Source organism: Schistocerca cancellata, chromosome 5 (genome assembly GCF_023864275.1).
Source record: "Schistocerca cancellata isolate TAMUIC-IGC-003103 chromosome 5, iqSchCanc2.1, whole genome shotgun sequence".
NCBI classification, from domain to species: domain Eukaryota; kingdom Metazoa; phylum Arthropoda; class Insecta; order Orthoptera; family Acrididae; genus Schistocerca; species Schistocerca cancellata.
In genome coordinates, this window is record NC_064630.1 from 464647568 (window position 1) to 464672894 (window position 25327).

General features: G+C 43.8%; 1 protein-coding gene across 2 annotated transcripts in view; it reads right to left on the reverse strand.

The window, feature by feature from the left end:
- LOC126188119 (SPARC-related modular calcium-binding protein 1) overlaps positions 1–25327 on the reverse strand; it is an 805467-nt gene that overhangs the window by 126428 nt on the left and 653712 nt on the right. The window lies entirely within an intron of this gene.

The following is a 25327-nucleotide window of genomic DNA, read 5'->3' on the forward strand; positions in this document are numbered from 1 at the left end:
TCCTTGTTTCATAAAGTCCGTTAAATTTGTGTTTTTACCGCATTTGAAACGCAATATGATTTCGCGCACAGATAGTTTGTCTCACTCACTCGCCTCGATTACATCAATCTTTTCGTCAAGTGTTAACGACACATACCGCTTGTTAGACTTCATGTTACTGTATCTCTTAAAGTGCTAACTAGTCAACTAAAACTGGCAGAAAATAATGACCTTGCCGGATAAAACCATTGTTTAACAGAACAATACCCACCTCTTTCACTGCCCACGGTGTTGGTAGACGATCAACAACGTTCTTGTATGCGCCGGCGTGCGTCAATAATGAGGAAAACGAGAAAACCGACAAACAGAGCGCTGACGAACGAACCGCTTCCTTTGATGTACTGTACCGACACTGAGCGTAACTTATTCGTTGTTGCACAGAGTGACGCGGTTTTAGGTTTATTTCAGCAGCGCTACGCTGCGTTGGACAGCTTTTCTTGGTTTTGCGCTGCTTAACAGAGGTTTAAAAGTAAAGTCCTTGTAGAGTCGTGAATAACTAATGAACTGTAATACAGTAGTACTGTACAACCTCTTTTCTGCATCATACAATGAATTATTAAGTACTGTATGTTCTAAGATTTGCTTTCCGTTTCCGTGTTGCGCACGTTCCGCTTTATCCAAAAAAATCAGCATATAGAAGTTCACTGAATGCGTCGGTACTGAAATACTTGTACGGTTTGGGCAGATCTCCGGATTATACACGTGCAAATTTGAGCAAATTTCATTGTATATAGAAAATAATGACCGTCCTTTCACCCATGGCTGGGCCACTCCTGATGATACCTTTGTCTCACGTCCGTGTGGAGTATGCCAAACATGTCGTTGAAGCGGCTACAGTAGGCCTACTTCAGTCATGTTCAAATCAGAGATGAATTTAAACATGAAAACTTCTCACAAGTATACAAGGACAGAACATTTCATCAGCGGATAACGTTCTGGCTAAATTTACCAAGTATTCCTTCAATGTACAGTCGTGGACAAAACGAGCGAGACCCCTCGCCTTTTCGTTATACTGATCCGCACAGCTTTAAAGACTGCTACACAGCATAACAGGCAAGACGAGGGAGTGCTACTAACATACTATGCACAGGCGTGAAATTGGCAAACTATCCGAACTTTGTCACACTGTTTTCAATCATGTGTAAGACTATATCAATGCTGATTAGTGTGTTAAACACAACACATAAATATAAGATATAAATGAAAGACGAAACGCTAATTAGTATGAATTGTACTAATAAAAATGAATTTCAGCTTATCGAGATAACACAACTGTTCTAGTAAGACAAAGTATCCCAGATCGTTACGAATCAGCAAAATATTATGCGCATTCGGCCGCGAAACGGTTTGTGTCAACTTTCGGACCAATCATAGTGGATTACCGTTGCTGACCTAACATGGAAGTGTGCAAATTTAGCAATGCGTGAACATTCATAACGAAATTCAATTAAAAATCAGTCAGTGCCACGTGTAAGTCAATTCAATTATTGACAGAATCGGAAAATGGAATGCAGTAACAAGTATGAAATTCTACAAGTGCTTCATATTGACATCCACAGGGCGCCAGTACAGAATAAGTGTAGCAATAAAAGGTATTGGGGACGCGATAATTTCTTAAAATTGCTTTACTGATAGTATAAGTGCCTACATCGAGATTAGAACCGAAAACGAACCAGACCTCCCTTGCAGTAGGAAACACCTTTCACTATGCTAGCAGACAACCCAGGCAAACAGCCCTCTATTATGAATAAGCCGGCAATTTCGCAATTAAAATGGCAAAATGAACTGCAGTTTGTTGCATAGAGCTTTCTGGACTCTAAAACACGAATTTTCTGCCTTTATGTCACCGCTTATGTGACAATCATTCGTGATGTTTACGGAAATAACAAAATACTGTTATTAGCGAGAAACGGCAACGGGTTCTACACAACGCTGGTGACTACTTTGAAGGACAGTAACAGGTGCAAACATGTAACTCTTTTGTATCGGTTGTGAATAAATAGTTGCCGCCATTTAAGTTCCAATCCTCGTATAGTCTTACATATGATTGAAAACAATCTGACAAAGTTTGCATAGTTCAATTTCACGCCTGTGCATAGTATGTTGGTAGCACTTCGTTGCCTTGCCTGTTACGCTGTGTAGCAGACTTTAAAGCTGTGCGGATCAGCATAACGAAAAGGCGAGAGGGCTCGCTGGTTTTGTCCACGACTGTACGTAGGTATTAAGATGCAGATAGTATGATGCGAAGGAAAGTTAACCTGTTAACAATAAAGTTTTACTTATCTATATTTTTCCCTAGGCAAACTTCGCGTTACAGTCGCTCCCATGAGCCGATGCGCCGAGACTCAGTTTGGATTGCGCGATTAGCAGTCTGTTTTCACCAGAAAGTAGCCTGTGTAAAACGGGCTTAATTGGGTCCAAAGATGACGTTCGCCGACCTGTTAGGGTGCCGGAGTCTAGGCTAACGGGTAGCGGGTGGCGGGTGCCCGGCTCGGCATAATACGCGCCTTCCTGTGGAGGGCGGCTGTGGGCTGCAGCGGATGCAGCACTCAGCGTGGGACGGGCCGGCCGGCTACCGCTGCTGCTTGTGTGTGCCGCGTCGACTTTCCCTCCACTGCGCTTTGATCCCGCATGACAGCTCACCTCTGTCTGCGTGCACAGTGCAGACAAGCCTGTGCGACCGGGCGGGATGCTCTGCTTTGCTCGACGCCAGTGGTGTGCAATCAGTGCCAAAGCGAGTATCAGCGCGGACCAAGAAGGGAGCATCTGTCACGTGATCGGAAAGAAAGGAACCATTTTCACCATAGTTCAGATCACTACAAGTCGGTAAAAGCTAGAAATCAAGTGGATTGCAGTTTCTGCCAATGTTTACTGTCGATCAGTACCGTAACTTTGTTATAACACGTTTTGTTTTATATCACGTGCAATGAAAATAATGTGAATGTAGAAGAGGGTATCAGTGATCATAAGTCAGTGGTTGCATCAATGACTACAAGTGTAATAAGAAATGCCAAGAAAGGAAGGAAAATATATTTGCTTAACAAGAGTGATAGGGCACAAATCGCAGAATATCTGAGTGACCACCATCAAACGTTCATTTCTGAGGAAGAGGATGTGGAACAAAAATGGAAAAAATTCAGAAACATCGTCCAGTACGCCTTAGATAAGTTCGTACCGACTAAGGTCCAAAGCGAGGGGAAAGATCCACCGTGGTATAACAATCATGTACGAAAGGTACTACGGAAACAAAGAAAGCTTCATCATAGGTTTAAGAGTAGTCGAATCATAGCTGATAAGGAAAAGCTGAACGAAGCGAAAAAGAGCGTAAAGAGAGCAATGAGAGAAGCATTCAACGAATTCGAACATAAAACATTGGCAAACAATCTAAACAAGAACCCTAAAAAGTTTTGGTCATATGTAAAATCGGTAAGCGGATCTAAATCCCCTATTCAGTCACTCGTTGACCACGATGGCACCGAAACAGAGGACGACCGAAGAAAGGCAGAAATACTGAATTCAGTGTTCCGAAACTGTTTCACTGCGGAAAATCGTAACACGGTCCCTGACTTCAGCCGTCGCACGGACGCCAAAATGGAAAATATTGAAATAAACGATATCGGAATTGAAAAACAACTGCTATCACTTAGTAGCGGAAAAGCATCCGGACCAGACGAGATACCCTTAAGATTCTACAGTGATTATGCTAAAGAACTTGCCCCCTTTCTATCAGCAATTTATCGTAGATCGCTGGAAGAACGTAAAGTACCTAGCGACTGGAAGAAAGCTCAGGTCGTTCCCATTTTCAAGAAGGGTCATAAATCAGATGCGAATAATTATAGGCCTATTTCGCTTACGTCAATCTGTTGTAGAATAATGGAACATGTTTTGTGTTCTCGTATTATGACGTTCTTAGATAATACAAATCTCCTTCATCATAACCAACATGGATTCCGCAAACAGAGATCATGTGAAACTCAGCTCGCCCTATTTGCCCAAGAAATTCACAGTGCCGTAGACACTGGCGAGCAGATTGATGCCGTATTCCTGGACTTCAGGAAGGCATTTGATACGGTTCCGCACTTACGTTTAGTGAAAAAAATACGAGCTTACGGAATATCGGACCAGGTTTGTGATTGGATTCAGGATTTCCTAGAAGAAAGAACACAACATGTCATTCTTAACGGTTCAAAATCTGCAGATGTAGAGGTGATTTCGGGAGTACCGCAAGGAAGCGTGATAGGACCTTTATTGTTTACAATATACATAAATGACTTAGTTGACAACATCGGTAGCTCCGTGAGGCTATTTGCGGATGACACGGTTGTCTACAGGAAGGTAGCAACATCAGAAGACTCGTACGTACTCCAGGAAGACCTGCAGAGGATTAATGCATGGTGCGACAGCTGGCAGCTTTCCCTAAACGTAGATAAATGTAATATAATGCGCATACATAGGGGCAGAAATCCATTCCAGTACGATTATGCCATAGGTGGTAAATCATTGGAAGCGGTAACGACCGTAAAATACTTAGGAGTTACTATCCGGAGCGATCTGAAGTGGAATGATCACATAAAACAAATAGTGGGAAAAGCAGGCGCCAGGTTGAGGTTCATAGGAAGAATTCTAAGAAAATGTGACTCATCGACGAAAGAAGTAGCTTACAAAACGCTTGTTCGTCCGATTCTTGAGTATTGCTCATCAGTATGGGACCCTTACCAGGTTGGATTAATAGAAGAGATAGACATGATCCAGCGAAAAGCAGCGCGATTCGTCATGGGGACATTTAGTCAGCGCGAGAGCGTTACGGAGATGCTGAACAAGCTCCAGTGGCGGACACTTCAAGAAAGGCGTTACGCAATACGGAGAGGTTTATTATCGAAATTACGAGAGAGCACATTCCGGGAAGAGATGGGCAACATATTACTACCGCCCACATATATCTCGCGTAATGATCACAACGAAAAGATCCGAGAAATTAGAGCAAATACGGAGACTTACAAGCAGTCGTTCTTCCCACGCACAATTCGTGAATGGAACAGGGAAGGGGGGATCAGATAGTGGTACAATAAGTACCCTCCGCCACACACCGTAAGGTGGCTCGCGGAGTATAGATGTAGATGTAGATGTAGATAAGAACCACATTTGAACATGAACGTATACGATAAATCGCACAAATCTAAGGGCTGTCAATTCGACTAAATACCTAGGAATTACAATTACGAGCAACTTAAATTGGAAAGACCACGTGGATAATACCGTGGGGAAGGCGAAACAAAGACTGCGCTTTGTTGGCAGAACACTTAAAAGATGCGACAAACTCACTAAAGAGACAGCCTACATTACTCTTGTCCGTCCTCTGCTGGAATATTGCTGCGCGGTGTGGGGTCATTACGAGGTAGGATTGACGGAGGACACCGAAAAAGTGCAAAGAAGGGCAGTTCGTTTCGTGTTATCACGCAATAGGGGTGACAGTGTCACTGATATGATACGCGAGTTGGGGTGAAAGTCACTGAAACAAAGGCGGTTTTCTTTGTGGCGAGATCTATTTACGAAATTTCAATCACCAACTTTCTCTTCCGAACGCGAAAATATTTTGTTGACACCCACCTACATAGCAAGAAATGATCATTATTAGGCAGCTACCCCATTTCCGCCCTATGAGAACGGTACCGGTATTTGCAAACTTGTGTCCTGTTCTGCCGAGTAGACAGACGAATGAATTCAATTTCAATCTGAAGAGTGTCAGAACATGTAATGGATATTGATTAGCAGCCACTGGTCGTGAAATCTCAACCATTTCGTCATTCACCTCCAAACTAACTTAAGTTGCCCCATCCCCCTTCAGCCGTGTTACAGAACCCGGGTAGGCTCTTTGTTCCAGCACTGAAATGACATTACGGTACAGCCCTGTTAAGCTTTTGATGTGTTTCCAAGCGTCAGTTTCCAGTCAACGGTAGTTGGTCATAGTCGAAACTATAGTACTTGTTTTACTTACAAACAGGAGTGTTGAAACTAAGGCGCTATAAATTTCATCCGATTTCAAGAATCCAAGCGACGTGAAGGAGTCTTAATTTCCACGGGAACTTTATAACCTATATTTGCAGGATTTTATCCATCTTCTCGTTTAGATGGTAACCTGGAATCTCACGTGTGTGCACCTTCTCGTTCGGAAGCAAAGGGGCAAAACGGCCAGTCAAATGCAAAAGAGATGTAAACAAGTAAGTAAACTGTTTATTGTTTCAAAACTTATCGCCATAACTGTTAATACATTTATCACACTGCGAGACAATACGGTCAGTCCTTCAAGGAAAAAGTCTGCGGTTGCCTCCGGACCCGTGATGCTACCCAGAAATGCATCTCGTCATCCGAAGCAAATCGACGGCCACGAATCTCGCTTACATGTTGCCAAGGTTGATAAGACTACGCAGGAAAGACATTCGTGGCTGTCAATTTCATTCGGAGGAAGGGGTGACACCTGAATAGAATGATGGTTCCGTAAGCATCCACAAACGTTTTTCCATTAAAGCATTGACCATCTTGTCTCACAGTGGGATAAATGTATGAACCGTTATGGCGACAGCTTTTGAAGCAATAAACAGTTTGCTTACTTTTTTCCCTCTGTCTAATTTTCATTTGATTCCCTCTTATGAATTAGAAAATGTACCTACTTACTCCTCGATAACCAAGAAAATTACTTTATATTTAAACTCAGTCTAAATCACCCAGTCTGCTCCACATTTCTTGAGTTACGCTGTCGTGTAAATGTTTCTGTTACGAGCAGGAGAAGTAATAAAGTGCAATGCAGACGACTTTCACACCAATGTTTACCTCGTTGGACACATCACCTTTTTGCGTTTCTACCTGAAAAGACATTGTATTGGCGCAATATTTAAAACAGAAAAGTGCATGCGTATCAGAATTCCGGAAGAATGATCTGCTTCCTTCGCTAGCAAAGGCAGAGTATACTAACATAAGCAGAGTATAGAGTACCTTGCACATGTCGTCAGACGCACTTGGTAACCGCTGAAAATAGCATACATTAAAGCTTCGTTCAAAGTATACAGATATATCTTTATTGGCAGGTCACGTGCTGGTTTCACGGGGGTCCCAAATACGATACTCCAAAACTGAAGTTCTGTACACGTCCAATCATTAATACAACAATGTTTAGAGGGGCCTAAAATTCCACAAAGCTAAGGAAAACAGAAAATATGCACAACGCTAAGGAAAACAAAATATGAAGGGCTTAAATTTTAAAAGTTGTGAGCCTTAATGATAAATAAAACAGCGATAACTAACCGCCAAGCCAGCTCCAGGGTACACTAAGGGTGGACTTGGCGCTCTTCGACAATGTTCGGACGACGACACGATAATCTTTGCACGGTTATGCTTGTGGACCGGTAAAATGTTCAAAATATTCGCTTTTATAAAGCTGTAGACGTTACAAATAGCTAGCAACTTCCGAGGCGAGCATCCGGTTGGCTATGGCGAAACCGGAAGTCGTTGAGCGAGGCAGCCTCGTTGACTTGCAGCTGGGACTGGTGGTGGCTTGCTGTAAACATGGGGCACCGTTCCGTCCTGGAGCAGCAGTATGTTTTCGGCTACGACGGTTAAAGAAAATGTGCCAATTGTGGGCAGTACAGTCTTTTAGTGCGGAGCAGTGTGTCGAAGTTGACCACATAACTTACCAAGAGATCATAATTTTCAACTATGGAGAAGCCGCTTAGTGTATTAAAGTTGGAAAAAAATTATTTTAATGTTTTTTTTTATTCTTTACAAACTAATGGAAAAACTGATAGAAGCCGACCTCGGAGAACATCAGTTTGGATTCCGTAGAAATGTTGGAACACGGGAAGCAATACTGATCCTACGACTTGTCTTAGAAAATAGATTAAGGAAAGGCAAACCTAAGTTTCTTTGACAATGTTGACTGGAATACTCTCTTTCAAATTCTGAAGGTGGCAGGGGTGATATACAGGGAGCGGAAGGCTATTTATAATTTGTACAGAAATCAGATGGCAGTTATAAGAGTCGTAGAAAGGAGTTTTGCTATTTGGGGAGTAAAATAACTGATGTATAGAGGATATAAAATGTAGACTGGTAATGGCAAGGAAAGGAAAGCGTTTCTGAAGAAGAGAAATTTGTTAACATCGTGTACAGATTTAAGTGTCGGGAAGTCGTTTCTGAAAGTATTTGTATGTTAATCTGTCTGTGTAGCTGGCATTCGCTGTCTTGTTCTCATTTATTGTGGCCGGCAGAGGCTAACTAATTAGTATACCCAATTGCTTATTTTCGCTCTCTCGTTTTTGTGTAGTGTTAGTTAGGGTATCAGCCAGTGGTTAGGTATATTTTAGATTTTCCTGTTCTGGCTCATTTTTATTGTTGTGTATTGTCTTATTCTTTTACTGTAGCATTGTTATTTTTGGTTTAATTTCGTACTTCCTTTACTGTACGTTTGGTGATATTCAGAGGGACAATTTCACCATGTGCACTATTCTGTCACAAAGTAAGTTTTTTGCATTTTGGGAAATTGAGCGCTGATTACTTTGTGTCCTCTTGTGGGTGCGATCGGAGTTCTTGAAATTGATTAATACGTAGATTTACATCCAAAAATCCGATGTTACCGAGATATAATTATGGACAGGATGGGAATTGGCTAAGGAGAAAAGAAAAGAAAAGAGATTTGCAAGAAAGTTACCACCCAGTGTGAACTAAATTTGCTTTGGTGTGTATTTTTACCACTTATAAATCTTAAGTTTTCTAAAGAAAACTATAAATTCGAGAACGGAAAGAAATTACGTTAGAGAGAGAGAGAGAGAGAGAGAGAGAGAGAGAGAGAGAGAGAGAGAGAGAGAGAATTACTTCTTGTACAGTAAGTCTACGCTGCGTTGCTTCTAACGTGCATCGCCCTTGTGGTTTTGTCGTGATGGGAATATTTCCGGAGGCTATGAAAGAGGCACTTGTCTGCGAAGGTCGAGTGGGGTCTGTGTTCTGGGCGTTAGAGCCTCCCAGTGAAAGTCTACCGGTTTGTTTCTGCAACGTAATGGTGTACTTGTGACGTTGTCTTAACAGAAAGTGTGCTCGATTTGAAGGTCTGTATCGAGGTTGAGGGAATGTTGCTGCTTCACTGTACTGAGAAATTTAATTGACTGGTACGTTGCTGCAGTAATATGTTGTTGGTAATTTTTTCGTTCTAGGAGATAAACACCATTAACTCACTAGGAAACTTCTTGTAAGAACTGGACTTTGACTCCCAATTGAGAACCAATTTGTTACAGACAGCCAATTTACGTACGAGGACTGCAAGACATGTCCACTACAATCTACCGATAGGGTGAGACATTAGCTGCCTGCATCATCTATTTCGTGAACGGTTCAATTTATCGAAACGAGGTTTTTGGCTAATATATTGGGGGGGATCACAAAAGTCATGGGATAGCGATATGCACATATACAGATGGCGGCAGTATCTCTTACACATGATATAAAACGGCATTGCATTGACGGAGCTGTCATTTTTACGCAGGTGATTCATGTGAAAAGGTGCCCGATGTGACTGTAGCCGCACGTCGGAAATTAAGAGACTGGACACGGAGTGGTAGCTGGTGATAGATGCATGGGACATTTAATTTCGGAAATCTGAAGGAAATTCAATATTCCGAGATCCAAAGTGTGAAGAGTTTGGCGAGAATACCAAATCTGTGGCATTACCTCTCACCACGGACAACGCAGTGGCTGACTGCCTTCACTTAAGGTGCGAGAGCAGGGAGTTTACGTAGAATTGCCATTGCTAACAAACAAGTAACACTACTCAATCAATGTGGGACGTACAACGAAAGTATTCGTTAGGACACCGCGGGGGAACCTGGCGTTAATGGGCCAGGACAGCAGACGACCTAAGCGAATGCCTTTGTTAACAGCGCAACATCGCCTGCAGCGCCTATCCTGGGCTCGTGACGGTATCGGCTGGACACTAGACTGGAAAACCGTGGCCTGGTCAGCTAAGTCTCAATTTCAGTTGGCAAGAGCTGATAGTAGGTTTCTTGTGCGGTGCAGACCCATGGACCCAAGCTGTCAACAAGGCACTGTGCATGCTGGTAGTGGTTCCATAATTGTGTGGGCTGTTTACATGGAATGGAAAGGGTCCTCTTGTCCAACCGAACCGATCATTGGCTGGAAACGGTTGTGTTCGGCTACTGAATGCGATTTGCATCCATTCATGGACTTCATGTTCTCAAATAACGATGCAATTTTCATGAATGACAATGCGCAGTGTCATCGGGTCACAATTATACGTGATTTGTTTGAGGAACATTTTCGACAATTCGAGCCGATGTGAATCGCATCGAACATTTATGGGACATAGTCGAGAGGTCCCTTCGTGCACGACGTCCTGCACCGGCAATATTTTCGCAATTAAAGACGGCTATACAGGTAGCATGGCTCAATATTTCTGCAGGGGACTTCAAGAGACTCGTTGAGTCGTTTCCGGGTTGCTGTACCACGCCGGGTAGGACGAAGTCCGACACGATATTACGAGGTATTCCATGGCTTTTGTCACCTAAGATTTATAATAGTAAGGACACCTAATTTTGTTACATGGGTAATACTCTTCATTCCAGTATCACCCGAGATATATTTCTTTCAGTAGGATAATTTACTTTTAAACGGCGTTTGAAAGCCCTTGGAAAGAAGAGTTCGAATGGCTCTAAGCACTATGGGTCTTAACATCTGAGGTCACTAGTCCCCCTGAACTTAGATTGGTTAGGTTTAAGTAGTTCTAAGGACACCACACACATCCATACCCGAGGCAGGATTCGAACCTGCGACCGTAGCAGCAGCGCAGTTCCGGACCGAAGCGCCTAGAACCGCTCGGGCACAGAACCGGCGAAAGACGAGTACAGTGATATGTTTGTCAATGTCTGTATAAAACTTTTCGCAAAAATATTGCAGAAATGCGCTGAAATTGAAAGGTAAGGCTGCCAGAATCGGCTGTTGTTGCATAAACACCACCAACTGGAGGCTATCATGCCAGGATCCGACGTTGAGTGAAGCTTTTCGATTATTTGCCTGTTTCCACAAAAAGTTGTCCCCTTACACATATTATGTACAATATTTGATATAGTTTTCTTAAGGCCATTCTGATACACTAGAAATTAGCAATACACTGCCTAAATAAAGTAAACTACACACAATACATGGTCGGTCCAATGTAATTTAGTACACGTATGTGAAAGATTACAGTTGCAATTCTCTGTAACAGGAAAAATGACCACCAGAGTGAGTTACTGTTGTCTGCGCATGGTAACTCAATAAGCAACCAGTTGCATAAAATAAATTTAATTTCTTTACCTTCTTCAGAAGGCTATATCTATAACATTATTTGTGAGTGTCAGCAATAAGAGGCACACAGAAAAATACCGTTACCATGTGGTTCATAGTGTCTCTGCTACTATTGTGCAGACACTGTGAACCGCATGACCACGACATTTTGTTGTATGCCTGTTATTGTTTACTCGCGTAAATAGGTGCGATAGGTACGACCTATTTTTGCGAAAAATTTTATACCGACATTGACAAAATTATCACTGTACTCGTCTTTCGCCGGCCGCTGTGGCCGAGCGGTTCTAGGCACTTCGGTCCGGAATTGCGCTGCTGCTACGGTTTGATAGGTAAGACCTTCTGAAAAAGGACAATAAGTGCCCGAAAACGGTAAATAAATTTGTATTATGCAACTGGTTGCTTATTATTTCGTTAATAAAACTACAGATGCTGAGGATGGATAAAATACTTTGTGTACAGTGTTGTTACTGGGCCTAGTAATGTACCTAAGGTGCGTGAACAGCGTCAGATCCTGAGTGATCACTCTGAAGGACCCAGAGAAGCCGGGTACTCTTATGAGACAGCGTCATCAGCACCTGACAGAGTTAGAAAATTACCTCATTGTGGGTCTCCATTTGGCCGTCTGGTCGAATCGTGCAATATCTCGTTTTGTGCGGCATACGGATGTGATAGTGGTTCGATGTTGAATTTCAAGAGAAAGTTCTGGTCGACTGTGTCTGCCCACCACAAGGGAGAATCATCGATTGTGCGCGAACCACGTCGTAAACCATTCACGTCTACGCCTGCCATCCGAGAACAAGTGATGCTCTTATTGCAACGTTCTGTGTCATCGCGCTCCATTGGTAGAAGTGCAGTAGCAGCCGGAGTGGGGAATTACCCTCCCGTCCGTAGGCTGCCGTTAACACCACTGGACAAAAATTTGGAATTTTGTGGTAACATCTTATGGGACCAAACTTCTGAAGTCATCGATCCCTAGGCTTACACACTACTTTAACTTAAACTAGCTTACGCTAAAGATAAAACACACACACACACACACACACACACACACACACACACACACACACACACACCCCTGAGGTAGGACTAACCTTCGACGGGTGGAGCCGCGCGGACCGTGACAAGGCGCCTCAAACCACGCGTCCCACAAGACAAACGGCTGCGTTTGGAGTGGTGCCGTGACCGGGAAGCATGGTATCGCATTGTGTTCAACGATGAAACATGCTTCTGTATTTCTCTGGGTGACGATCATTGGCGAGTATGGTGTCCATCTGGGGAGAGTTCCGTTCTTCCAATGTTTTGGATGAGCACAGTGGTGTTATCCCTGGCGTCATTTGTGTGGGGTGCCATCGGGTATGACCAGGTCACGGCTGGTAGTGACTGATGGATCTTTAATAGTACAACGGTACGTCACAGACATTCTGTCCTCGTTACCTTCATGCGACAATATGGTGGTGCCATTTTTCAATACGACAATGCTCGTCAACACTTGGCACCTGTCGCTGTTAACTGTCTGCTTGGTGGTGAGGCTCTCCTGTGGCCAAAAGATTCCCAGACAGCACGTTTGTGGAACCAGGTCGGGTGTCAAATTTGTCCCAGTATCAGTAGCCAGGATATCAAAGCATAGTTACAACATTTCAAATCAACTTGTCTGAAGAGAAGATACGGCGGCATTATGACAACCTTCCCACCCGAAACAGATCAAGCATCCAGACCAGATGAAGTGTAACGTCATACTGATAGGCTCATATTCCCTAGCTTTTTCTAAATCTGACCCGATTTTGTAATCAAAGAAGTATCATCACTTACTCCCTCACCCATGAAGTTTCACTTCGTTTCCCCTCCCTTTGTCGGTGTTTCACTTTCTTTCCATTCACGACAATGGATGCTGACCATGTATCTACGTCGTATAAAATAGGGACAAGAGGAAACATTTATCGTAGTAATATGAACGTATCTTCACGATGAATAGAACGACGGAGACAAACTCACGGCATCACACTAGTCGAATCCAAACGCCTTGCCATACAATTTTAGCACATTTTTCTGATATTTTTTCGAAAAGCTACAACGCGAATATTAACAAGCTTAGCATCATTCTACTCTTGTTTTCAACAACTTTGGGATGCCGTCAGAAAAATTACATTTTTCGATAAAAAAGGAAACACACTATGTGATCGAAAGTATCCGGACACCCTCAAAAATCTTACTTTTTTATATTAGGTGCATTGTGCTGCCACCTACTGCCAGGTACTCCACATCAGCGACCTCAGTAGTCATTAGACATCGTCAGAGCAGAATGGGGCGCTCCGAGGAACTCACGGACTTCCAACGTGGTCGGGCGATCGGATGTCACTTGGGTCCTACATCTGTAAGCGAGATTTCCACACTCCTAAACATCCCAAGGTCCGCTGTTTCCGATGTGTAGAGAAGTGGAAACGTGAAGGGTCACGTACAGCACAAAAGCGTACAGGCCGACCTCGTCTGTTGACTGACAGACGACGCAAACGGTTGAAGAGGGTCGTAATGTGTAATAGGCAGACATCTATCCACACCATCACACAGGAATTCCAAACTGTATCAGGATCCACTGCAAGTACTACGACAGTTAGGCAGGAGGTGAGAAAACTAATTTCATGGTCGAGCGGCTACTCATAAGCCACACATCACGCCTGTAAATGCCAAAAGACGCCTCGCTTGGTGTAAGGAGCATGAACATTGGACGATTGAACAGTGGAAAAACGCTATGTGGAGTGAGGAATCACGGTACACAATGTGGCGATCCGATGACAGGGTGCGGGTATGGCGAATGCCCGGTGAACATCATCTGCCAGCGTGTGTAGCGCCAACAGTAAAATTAGGTGGCGGTGGTGTTATGGTGTGGTCATGTTTCATGGAGGGGGCTAACACTCTTTGTTGTTTTGCGCGGCACTATCACAGCACAGGTCTACATTGATGTTTTAAGCACATTCTTTCTTACGACTATTTAAGAGCATTTCGAGGATGGCGGTTGCATCTTTCAGTACGATCGAGCACCTGTTCATAATGTACGGCCTGTGGCGGTGTGGTTACACGACAATAACATACATGTAATGGACTGGCCTGCACAGAGTCCTGACATGAATCCTATAGAAAAGATTTGGGATGTTTTGGAAACCCGACTTCGTGCCAGGCTTCTTACCTACCGATATCGATACCTCTCCTCAGTGTAGCACTCTTTGAAGAATGGGCTGCCATTCCCCAAGAAACCTTCCAGCACTTGACTGAACGTATGCCTGTGAGAATGGAAGCTGTCACCAAGGCTAAGGGTGGGCCAACACCATATTGAATTCCAGCATTACCGATGGAGGGCGCCAAGTCATTTTCAGCCAGGTGTCCGAATACTTGTGATCACTTAGTGTATCTGCTTCAATATCTCCTTTCTTTCTCTCTCTCTCTCTCTCTCTCTCTCTTTCTTTCTGTGATTGAAAGCATACATGAGGACAGATGAGACAAGTGTGAATGTTCTCTCTGTACTAGTGTTCTAGTGGTTTGGTGGCTGCGTGCCGTCAGCACCGGCTCTGCCTCATTGTGTGGTCTGGGTAGATGTCGAAATGACTCCGCACGGAAAGGCGGAGGTGACCTGGAGCACCATAACGCAGTAGAGACATTACCCTTTGTGCCACCAAAGGCACGTTTTCCAGCAGCGGCGGCAGTTTCACCCGTATGAAGTGCAGATACGCCTCGCCTGTGGGGCGTTTTGGAAGTATGACTGGTCCCACGAGGCGGTCGCTAATAATCCGCGCCCACACATTATAGCTGAACTGGTGCTGATGGCTCACTGCCATCAGTCACGAAAAACACTGCTACAGGCAGAAAATTCCCACTTGGCTGGTGAGTTCTCGTCTGTACTTTGTCACTGACAGTATCAAAGCTCTTTGATCTTCACCTTCAGGTGGATATACCTCCCTTGGAACGCATTTCAGGCTACAAGCCCTTGTTTTTGCCCCTTATCGTCCCTGGAATCATTTCCTGCAGCTGACTTCATCAGGAAAAGCACCTTTTGTTGCATACGGAAACGTCGCATGCGGGAAGCACAGATTAACTGTGAGCGAAAATTCCGTTTCCGTATTTTGTTTGGAGAAACATTTAGTCAAGAACAACCAACCAGCCGCACTCCGATGTCGGTACAAGCAGTCGCTTGGGACTTTCTCGGGTTATGCGTACAAAGAAGAATGCCACATTCGACAAGCGACTATTCCATCCAAACTCTGAGAAAGCACTCGTTTTGGACATGATGATGTTCTTTCGTCTGTTTAAAGTTTGAAACTTTTCGTGCATTTTGCCAGCAACGAGCTTCGTTTGGAGCTTCATAAAAAGCAAACGGCCTTACCACAGTGTTAACCCTGGTTCCTGTCAGATCACCGAAGTTAAGTGCTGTCGGACATGACTGGTAGCCGAGTGAGTGCCCGTCCGGGTCTGTCGCGCGCCGTTGGCCAGCGGGGCGCACTCAGTCCTTGTGAGTCTAATTGACATAACTAGAAGCTCTGGTCACGAAGGCTGACAACGGTCGGTAGAGCGATGTGCTGGCCACATGCCCTCCATATCCGCATCCAGTGACGCCTAATGGTTAAGGGCTAAGGATGACACGGCGGTCGGTCAGTACCACTGGGCGTTCCCAGGACTGTTCGGGCAGAGTTCAGTTTTTAGTTCAGCTTCACAAAAAAGTTTTTTATATGATCCTTTTGCATACGAATTACTTGCGTTTATGTTGTTCTGTCTTGTTAGTGAACTACGGAAAAGTACTGATAGCCCCTGAATCATTGGTTTCCATCAGGAATTGTACAACTTTTCGATTACTTTCAGCACTTCCAGAATGAAATTTTCACTGTGCAGCGGAGTGTGCGCTGGTATGAAACTTCCTGGCAGATTAAAACAGAGCCAGACCGAGCCTCGAAATCGGGACCTTTGCCTTTCGGGGGCAACTGAGCTACCCAAGCACGACTCACAGTCCGCCCTCACAGCTTCACGTCCGCCAGTGCCTTGTCTTCTACCTTCCAAACTTCACAGAAACTCTTCTGCGAAACTTGCAGAAGTAGCGCTTCTGGAAGAAAGGTAGGAGACGCGGTACTGGCGGAAGTAAGGCTGTGAGGACGGGTCGTGAGTCGTGCTTGGGAAGCCCATTTGGTAGAGCACTTTCCCGCGAAACAAAGGTCCCGAGTTCGAGTCTTGGTCCGGCACAAAGTTTTAATCTGCCAGGAAGTTTCCTTTCAGCGTTATCTGATTTTTCTTACATGTAAAAATGCACATCACAACACCACACATTGATGTAAAATCAATGCTTGGTTAAGCGAAAACTATCCATAACACTGTAGGTCTTTGATCGCACGAGAAACCGCAGATGTAAAACCCTTCGTTTGATATAAATATATGCGGTGAGTGCAAGTAGCGTGAAGTTACAGCTGGACGTACAATAATGAGCCAACATTTTCTGACAACTATCCTCCGCAAGACTGAACGCGGCCACGTGATAATGGAAACTATAAAAGCTGAACAGAGGCGCATTGGGTCATGAAAGGGGGGAGGGCGTTATGGCGACGATACGGGGTGCAAACGGGAAATCCAGTGCCGTAAACGACTTTCACGAAGGAAACATTGCTGTTATCCGGCGCCTGCGAATGAGCATCTCGGAAACGGCGAAGTTGGTAGGCTGTTCGCGTCCTATTGTCGCGAACATCTACAGGGGATGGAAAAAAAATAATATGACAACATGAAAAACGCAGCACGTTACTATGACTAAGTCGTTACAGGAAAAAAGTTTGCATTCAAAACAGCTTCCAGTGATCTCGGAACGGATAAACGTAGGTCCTGTATCGTTTTCTGTAGAATCTTACCCCATTCTTCCTGCAAAACAGTGGCAACTGCAGGTAATAATGGTAGAGATAGCGATCATGCACACTTATCTCCGAAGAAGACCACAAAGGCTCACAATATTGAGGTTTGGTGACTGTGGCCCAGAGAAAGGCGGTAGTCCATCTTCGTGCTCACAAAACCAGTCCTGGGCGATGTGACCTATGTGAAAAGGGGCCTCGTTTTAAAACACAGCATCACTACTGGGAAACAAACACTGTACCACAGGATGGCCCTGATCAACCAAAATGGTTCAAATGTGTGTGAAATCTTATTGGACTTAACTGCTAAGGTCATCAGTCCCTAAAGCTTACACACTACTTAACCTAAATTATTCTAAGGACAAACACACACACCCAGGCCCGAGTGAGGATTCGAACCTCCACCAAAATGGTCACGTAATCCTTGGCAGTAATGTGTCTTTGCCGAGTACCACGTGACCCACGGAATACGACAGTATGGCTGCACGAAACATCACTTATTCCACGCTGTTTTGCTCTTGGAACGTAAACTCGGCCAGAAGTTGGAAACGGTGTGAAACAAGACGTATCCGACCAAATGACTCTTCTACTGCCGCATAATCCAGGTTTTATGCCTTCGGCACTACATTTTCCTGTTAAGGCAACTGATGAATGGTTTTGGAATTCCAGTTCGTCCTGAAATTCCAAATTTATGGAGCACCTTCGTGTTGTTTTGGTGGTGACATGTTTCACGAGAGCGTCATTCAGTTTTTCAGTGACTTTTGCAAATGTAGTCCTCTTATTTTTCCACATAATCTTCTTCAATGCGTCCGTTACGATCACTCAACACACACTTTCGTCCGCGTTGTGGCTTAGCGATTATGTCTTTTCCAGTTTCCCTATTTGCTGTGTAAAAATTCGATACTGTGCCTCTTCAAACGCTAAACTCTTCGGCTACCTTAGTGACGGAAGCAGCCATCATACGAGTACCAACAATTTGCTTACATTCGAATTCACGTAGGTCTCACGCATCGCACTCCCAACAACACAGATCGCTGTTACGACCACGACTAAACTTGTAACGTTTAGAGGACATTACACAGGCGCCGTCCGTAGTCAAATAAAACAGCGCAACCTGCAGGCTTGCCTAGCATCAGCATTTATGTTCAAGCACGCCTTTCTCGCGGTGTTTCCGTATTTTGTCCAACCCCTGTACGTAAACTGGTTGAAGGGCGGTGAAACCACGATTAGGTGACGCCCACGCATCATACCATAGCGTGGTGGTAGCAGGCTTGCCCATTCTGTAAAACGTACTGTTCAACGCACATTGCTGAACACTGTTCTCTGCAGCAGACTACTCCGATGTATTCTCATGGTGACTCAACGGCGTCGTCAGTTGTATTTGCAGAGGCCACAGAATCATCGAAGCTGGACTGTGCATCAGTAGAAACGTGTCGCCTGGTGGAACGAACCAAGTTTCTTGTTACATCAGGTCGATGGTCGTGTACACATACACCGTCGTCATGGCTCCACCAAAGATTTACATCTGTACCACTACAGTGCAATTCATATTGAAGTGCCCGTCAGTGGGTTCTGTGAACAACCTTCAGACTATTTCTCTACCGCTCCATTCTGTAACAACGCTTGGGAAAAATGAACACTTTAATTATTCTGTAAGAGCTCTGATTTCTCTCATTTTATAACGATGATCATTTCTCCCCTTTTTAGTTGTCGGCAGTAAAATATTTTCAGATTCGGAGCAGAAAGTGATTGCAGTTTCGTGAAAAGGTCTTGCTGCAACGAAAAACGCATTTGTTCTAATGATTGCCACCCCAATTCGCTTATCACATCCGTGATACCACCTTCCCTATTTCACGATAATTAAAAACGAGCTGCCCTTATCTGGACTTTTCCAACGTCCTCCGTCAAATCTATCTGGTAAGCATCCCGTACTGCACAGTAATACTCTTTTAGAGGACGAACAAGCATGGTGTAGGCAATCTCCTGTTGCATGTTCTACGTGTTCTACCAACAAAACTCAATCTTTGGTCTGCCTACCGCACAACGTTAGCTTTGTGATCGTTTCAGTTTTACTTGTTCGTAAATGTAATTCCTAGATATTTAGTTGAATCCACCCACTTTAAACTTTTTGTGATATATCTTTTAACGAAATTTAACATATTTCTTTTCGTACTCTTAAGGGTGAGCTCACAGCTTTCCCTATTGAGAGACATTGTCACTTTTCGCGCCATAGACAGAACGTGCAAAGTCATTTCACAATTGGTTTTGATCCTCTGATGCTCCATATCACGCTGCCTAAAATCAGAAGAAAAAAATGCAGCTAGACCCAGAACGTGTCTAACTGCAGTACGAAAAACTCTACCTACTGCATTAACTGGGTATCACAGTTGCACAGTACTGAATCAAGACACTTGTCGTACATGCGATTAAGCGATAGCATATGGTCTTCCTTTGATGGTCATTTCCTACTGACATTGTAAACGCGCTGAAATTCTGTTACAGACCTTTTTGTAGGATGCCTGTACTTGCGTCTCGAAAGCGAATGTTGGTCTTCATCAGTCTGTGAGCTGCAGATACTGTCTTTGTGGCACCTGATTTTGGCTTTATGAACCTTACGTACTTTGGTGCATCATGGAACATGCAACTACCGTACAGAATGTATTTTAATGCACTGTTTCGAAAGCAAGTAAATAGCACTAGCTGTAAGTAGCCCCAAAGGTCCTGGTCTCGTAAACTACTTTAGTTGACAAGTGGAAGGGATAGGACCCGGAATGATTTCGTCGACGACTGTTAACGTTGTTGTTTCTTTGAAAAATATAAAGAATGTTATAACTCTTTCAGTATAGTATCTTTGCGAGCATGTTTGAGATTTTTTACTCTGTTAGTCCTGCAACAGTGTAAAATCTCTATACGCGATAACTCTTAATTGTTTATACTTTGTTTTGGTCTTTGTAACCGAACCAAACCCACAGATAAGTGAACTAAACCCATGATTAAGTCCTAGTTAAAATAAACGCACAGATCACCACCGAAAGTGATCTACAATTGCATGTGGAGCCAGCACTGAATCTCATTTAGCTCCAGGAATTCATTTCGGCTCCGACTTTCTTCAAAATGTACCTTTCATCTAACAACATTTTTGTCATCTGAAATTTCGGTTCTTCATGTTAAAAGACAAAGACGCTAACCATCTAAACATCGGATCATAATTACCAGGCTCCATGGTATACACAACTGACGGATTTGACAACGGATCAATAATTAGCTAATAAGATGAAAGTTCAAAGTCAAACGAATAACGAAAAAAAGACTATACAAAGAAACAAAACACTGGAAGATTAAATAATGGTATTTAATTCGCTTTATAACTGACCATGACTAGAAGTCTAGCACCGGTTTTTTTCTTTTTTTTATTAAATAGCAATAGCTTGGGAAAACAAAGCAACGGACATGAAGTTGAATATGTTGCTGCCACGGTAATGTTACCACTGCTGCTACTTACGGACATGCTGCTGCAATCCATTTGCGTCAGTTGTACACAGCAGAGAGCTGCATGTTTAAACAGTAGGAAGGTAGGTAGTGCTACGAGAGCGAGATAGGACACCCAGAACAGCCAAATTAGTCGCACGGCATAAAAACATCTTTCATTCGGGACAGAGTTTCATTTAAATACATCTGATGGAAACGGAGTCAAGGGCGGCTCGTTTTTGTATTGTTACCATATGTTCAAACTGCGGATCAGTTGCTTTACAGCCGAGAAATTATCCCTTTTAGTAATTCCTTCTCTCTCTCTCTCTCTCTCTCTCTCTCTCTCTCTCTCTCTCTCTCTCTCTCTCTCTCTCTCTCTCTCTCCCCCCCCCCCCCCTTTTCTCGATTTACGCATGTAAGTGAGCTTTCAAAATTTTAACATGCAAATAATTTTTGGCGATAAAAGAAAAAGCACTACTACTATTCTTATCGTCTCAACATTTTACCTTACATACGACTGACGACAGATTAAATCAAAAACAAATCTGTGTTTTTGACGGCGAGCCAAGTATTACTGACATCACGGCCAAACAATGCTTGCTTAGAATGTCACTGCCCTGCTCTTAGCGTTCCATGCGCAATGGAAACAGTTTCGCTAACCTGTGCCTCGGCTCTGTTCTTGGAAACCTGGGATGTGTGTGAGTTCTTAGTAGGCATGCTGCCTAAATCAGCCAGGGATGTTATTTTCAGCTACGGCTCTGCAGCAACGTGAAATGCTTCACTTTAAGGTCTGCTTTACTTTACCTTGTTTCTTTTGAACAGTAAAGTTTAATCATACAATGTAAGCTGTCACGAAGTATACTTGCATTCTTGATGATTTCTGTTTTAAGGTAATTAAGCCGTAGTCCAAGACATATTTTTCAGCCTAAAGTTTCGTCTTCCAATATTGGTAGTATCATCAGAGGCTATAACGACTCAGTTACATTCTCAAACAAGCTTAGCAAGCCGAGTTTATACACATGTTAAGGGAACGAGCGGTTTGTGACATCATCTGACCGCTGCCGAAGATCTGTGAGTCACGCCGACGTGTGTTATGTAGCTTGTAGTGGTTCTGGTTACTTTATTTGGATTAAGGTTCACAAACTGTCTAATTTCAATCCTCCTCTTCTGTTAAAGAAGCCATAGAAATTCGAAAGCACAAAAACCCCTGATTTCTAGAAATTTGTTGTAGATCTGAATGGAAATGTCGTGTGGCTAGGGCCTCCCGTCGGGTAGACCGTTCGCCTGGTGCAGGTCTTTCGATTTGACGCCACTTCGGCTACCTGCGCGTCGATGGGGACGAAATGATGATGATTAGGACAACACAACACCCAGTCCCTGAGTGGAGAAAATCTCCGACCCAGCCGGGAATCGAACCCGGGCCCTTAGGATTGACAGTGTCACGCTGACCACTCAGCTACCGGGGCGGACAGAATGGAAATATACCACCTTGATCTCTACAATTATGGGAGGTCAGCGAAATAGTGGAAAGTGGAAGTGGAGGTATCTGGAGGGGAGCGGTGAGCATATAGCTATTTTGTGTTCGTGAGTGATTGTCATGTCGCCTGCTTGAAAGATAGAATAATTATAGACAAGTCTCCTACATGAGAAACGATATGCTTAATTCTAGAGGTAACAAATGTTTTGCATCATTATTAGACTTACAATTATTACATCTGTGGCATAATAGTTTACGATGTGTTTCAGAGCTGAGGCTTAATTCCAAATAGCCCTAGGAGCCGTTTAAGGTGCTTGATCCGATGTTCACCTCGACAGCATAATGCATCGGTAGGTCTCGTAATAACAAAATGGTTGTACTAGTTCGAGATCGGTGGAAGTCTAGAGCATACCATCTCCAACAAGAAACCATAATTCACGTGTCTTGTTCAAACTAACCTTCACGTTTATCACTACTTTAATTTCATCACTGGACGTATTACCGATTTCTAATTAGATAGAAAGTAATTTTTCCTTAAGCTGTGTTTAGTAATGTAAAAACATTATATGCTATCGATTTTTTAGCTAATACGCTTCAAAATCAGTTACGTGTAAGAATTTTACACAAACTTTAAATCTGAAAGAAATACTATACGGTCCAGTCATATTAATGTGACCACGACCTATGATTGACGTCAACGTGCAACAACGAATCAGGGACGGTAAGTGGCAGCGCTGATAGCGGAGTGTATACAAAGCGTGTTGGGGGGGCGGGGGACGCGGAAAACAGTGCGGTGATTCGGTGATTGCCACAATGCGGAAACAGAGCGATTTATGCGACGTCCAAAAGGATATGATCATCGGCTTTCGGGCCAAAGGTGGGATCATTTCCGAAACAGCTGCGTTTATAAGCCGTTTGCGAGCCATCAGGGTTAAAGTATACCATGCATGGCAAAATTTCGCTCTCCAAAACCGGTGTCGAGGCAACTGTGGTACACCATACGCCATTGATGACGTGTGAATGATTGTTGGGGATGTAGATACAATCGAATATATGTGCAACTGTTGAGCAACTGACCGCCCAGATGAACCAAGGGGCTACCAACAATGTCTCCTCAACGACTGTTCAGTGAATATTGCGTATGTGCCCCCGCATCAGGCACGTGACTGCTGTTCATCGACGAAGGCTGGAAGTTACAAGCCAATACCGCAACTGGACGACTACAGAGTGGCCTTTTCAGATGAATCACACTTATACTCCATCGGACAGATGGTCGTTGGCGTGTTCGATCTTACAACAATCGCCGGTAGGGTCCAGGCAGGAGGAGGGAGTGTTGTGGTCTGGGGACTGGCTTCGTGGCATTTGCTGGGCGATCTCTTCCTTCTGGAAGGCACTGTGTATCAACGGGCTGTTCGCACCATCGATCCTCAACCGAGAAAGCTAGCCACGGCACTGGAGTCGGCACGATTCCACAACCCTGTCGTCACCCTCACGAACCTCACTGACACACTTCCCGCAGCGTTCAGCGCTGCAAATAGTGATTATTCAGCCTTTTGACAGACGGTCACAATGTGACAGGACAGTATTTTACCAAGAGCAGCTAAATCTAATACACCTTCACTAGTATAGAAGAAAGAAAATTACCGAGACATTTTGTATTACTTTCTCAGCCAAACTGAGCCACTCCCAGAAATGTTCCGCAGCCTTTCTTGCTAACTTTCGTATCCCGCCTGGAAGGCGGGCGCGTGGGTTTGCTCCTATAAACTGAAGGGTAGGCCGAATATAGGAAGTGAGTAGGAGCAGGGAAAGGTGAAATACTTGGTACTGCAATTAAAAGTGGTTTTACTTAACTTTGGCTGAGATGAGAACGTAGGTGCCAAGCCGTACAGGTATCAACGCTAACTGCTACTAGTAGTTAGTCAAACTATCATTGAAGTAACTGAAGTAACAAAGTCTGTAATGGCCCCCTATGAAGTAGAAACAATGTTGCTAGGTCGTCTCCTCGGAATGAAATGGGCTGAATCTTCAGCGGTGCTCGTAGAGCCGCACAGCGCCGGCTAGAGGACGCTGTCGTCTGTGTCGGTGTGGTGAGTGCCAACCAACGAACTTGCACCCACGCCGTGGCATCGTAGCTATCGATACCATACTAACTGTTGGGAATGTATGTCTGTGACTTTCATTGTATGCTGTTCTGTCTCTACCCCTCTCATCTACTACATTTTCTAGTAAGATCTGTTCAAGCCACTCTCGATCTCTACAGATACGATGGCAAAAAAAATCTTTAATTCACTACGAATGACAAGGTTTCTCTTACCTTCAAGTCATATCCTTTCCTATAGCGACAACGACGCGGAATTAAAAGGTTTTTAGCTGGAAGAAATGATCGAAGACCAGCTCTGGCCGCTAAAGGAAGGACATGAGGTGGTGTGCAATTATGCATACCAGAGTCTGCGCCAACATCCTGATGAAGTCCAAATTCCTGCATAAAGTCTCGCAGGACGACAGAATGTGACAGACAACTATATCGTTTGTACGTGAGCTATTTTTTAAATTCCCTCTTTATCATAATACTAAAAACTGAGCATCAACGTTTTATTACATGGGAAGAGAAGCAATACGATGAAGGACTCACTTTACTCTCTTAGGATGACCACGGCGACACGGCCCAGACGTACATTATTTTCGGTTTTTTTTCTAGTGTGGTTCTGTAACACCTAAAACTTGTCGGTAGCTGCTAGACTTCAAATCCAATCGTCTGGGGTTCGATCTCCAGCCGGTCTTATTTTTTTGTCGTTTATCATTTATTTCGCCTGTAGATTTTTTAATGTGTAAAATGCCATGTTATAGGCCAGCCTTTGACTGATTGAGTAGATGAGATACGTATTCCCTCAAATTAGATATGGTTACTATGGCTCCGTGGTGTTCAAACGAAGCTTAAATCTGAGGATAGCTTTGTCGAGTTTTTTGTGTACTGAAACGACAGTACGACCAGAATTTCAATCCTTTTGAGAGCGGTAGTGGAAGCCTACATATTTACACAATGACAGCGTTCAGCAACGTGTACGATGGGAGAGATGTGAGAGTCAATCAGAAAATAGTGTCTCCAATTTTATTTTTATTTTATAAGAGA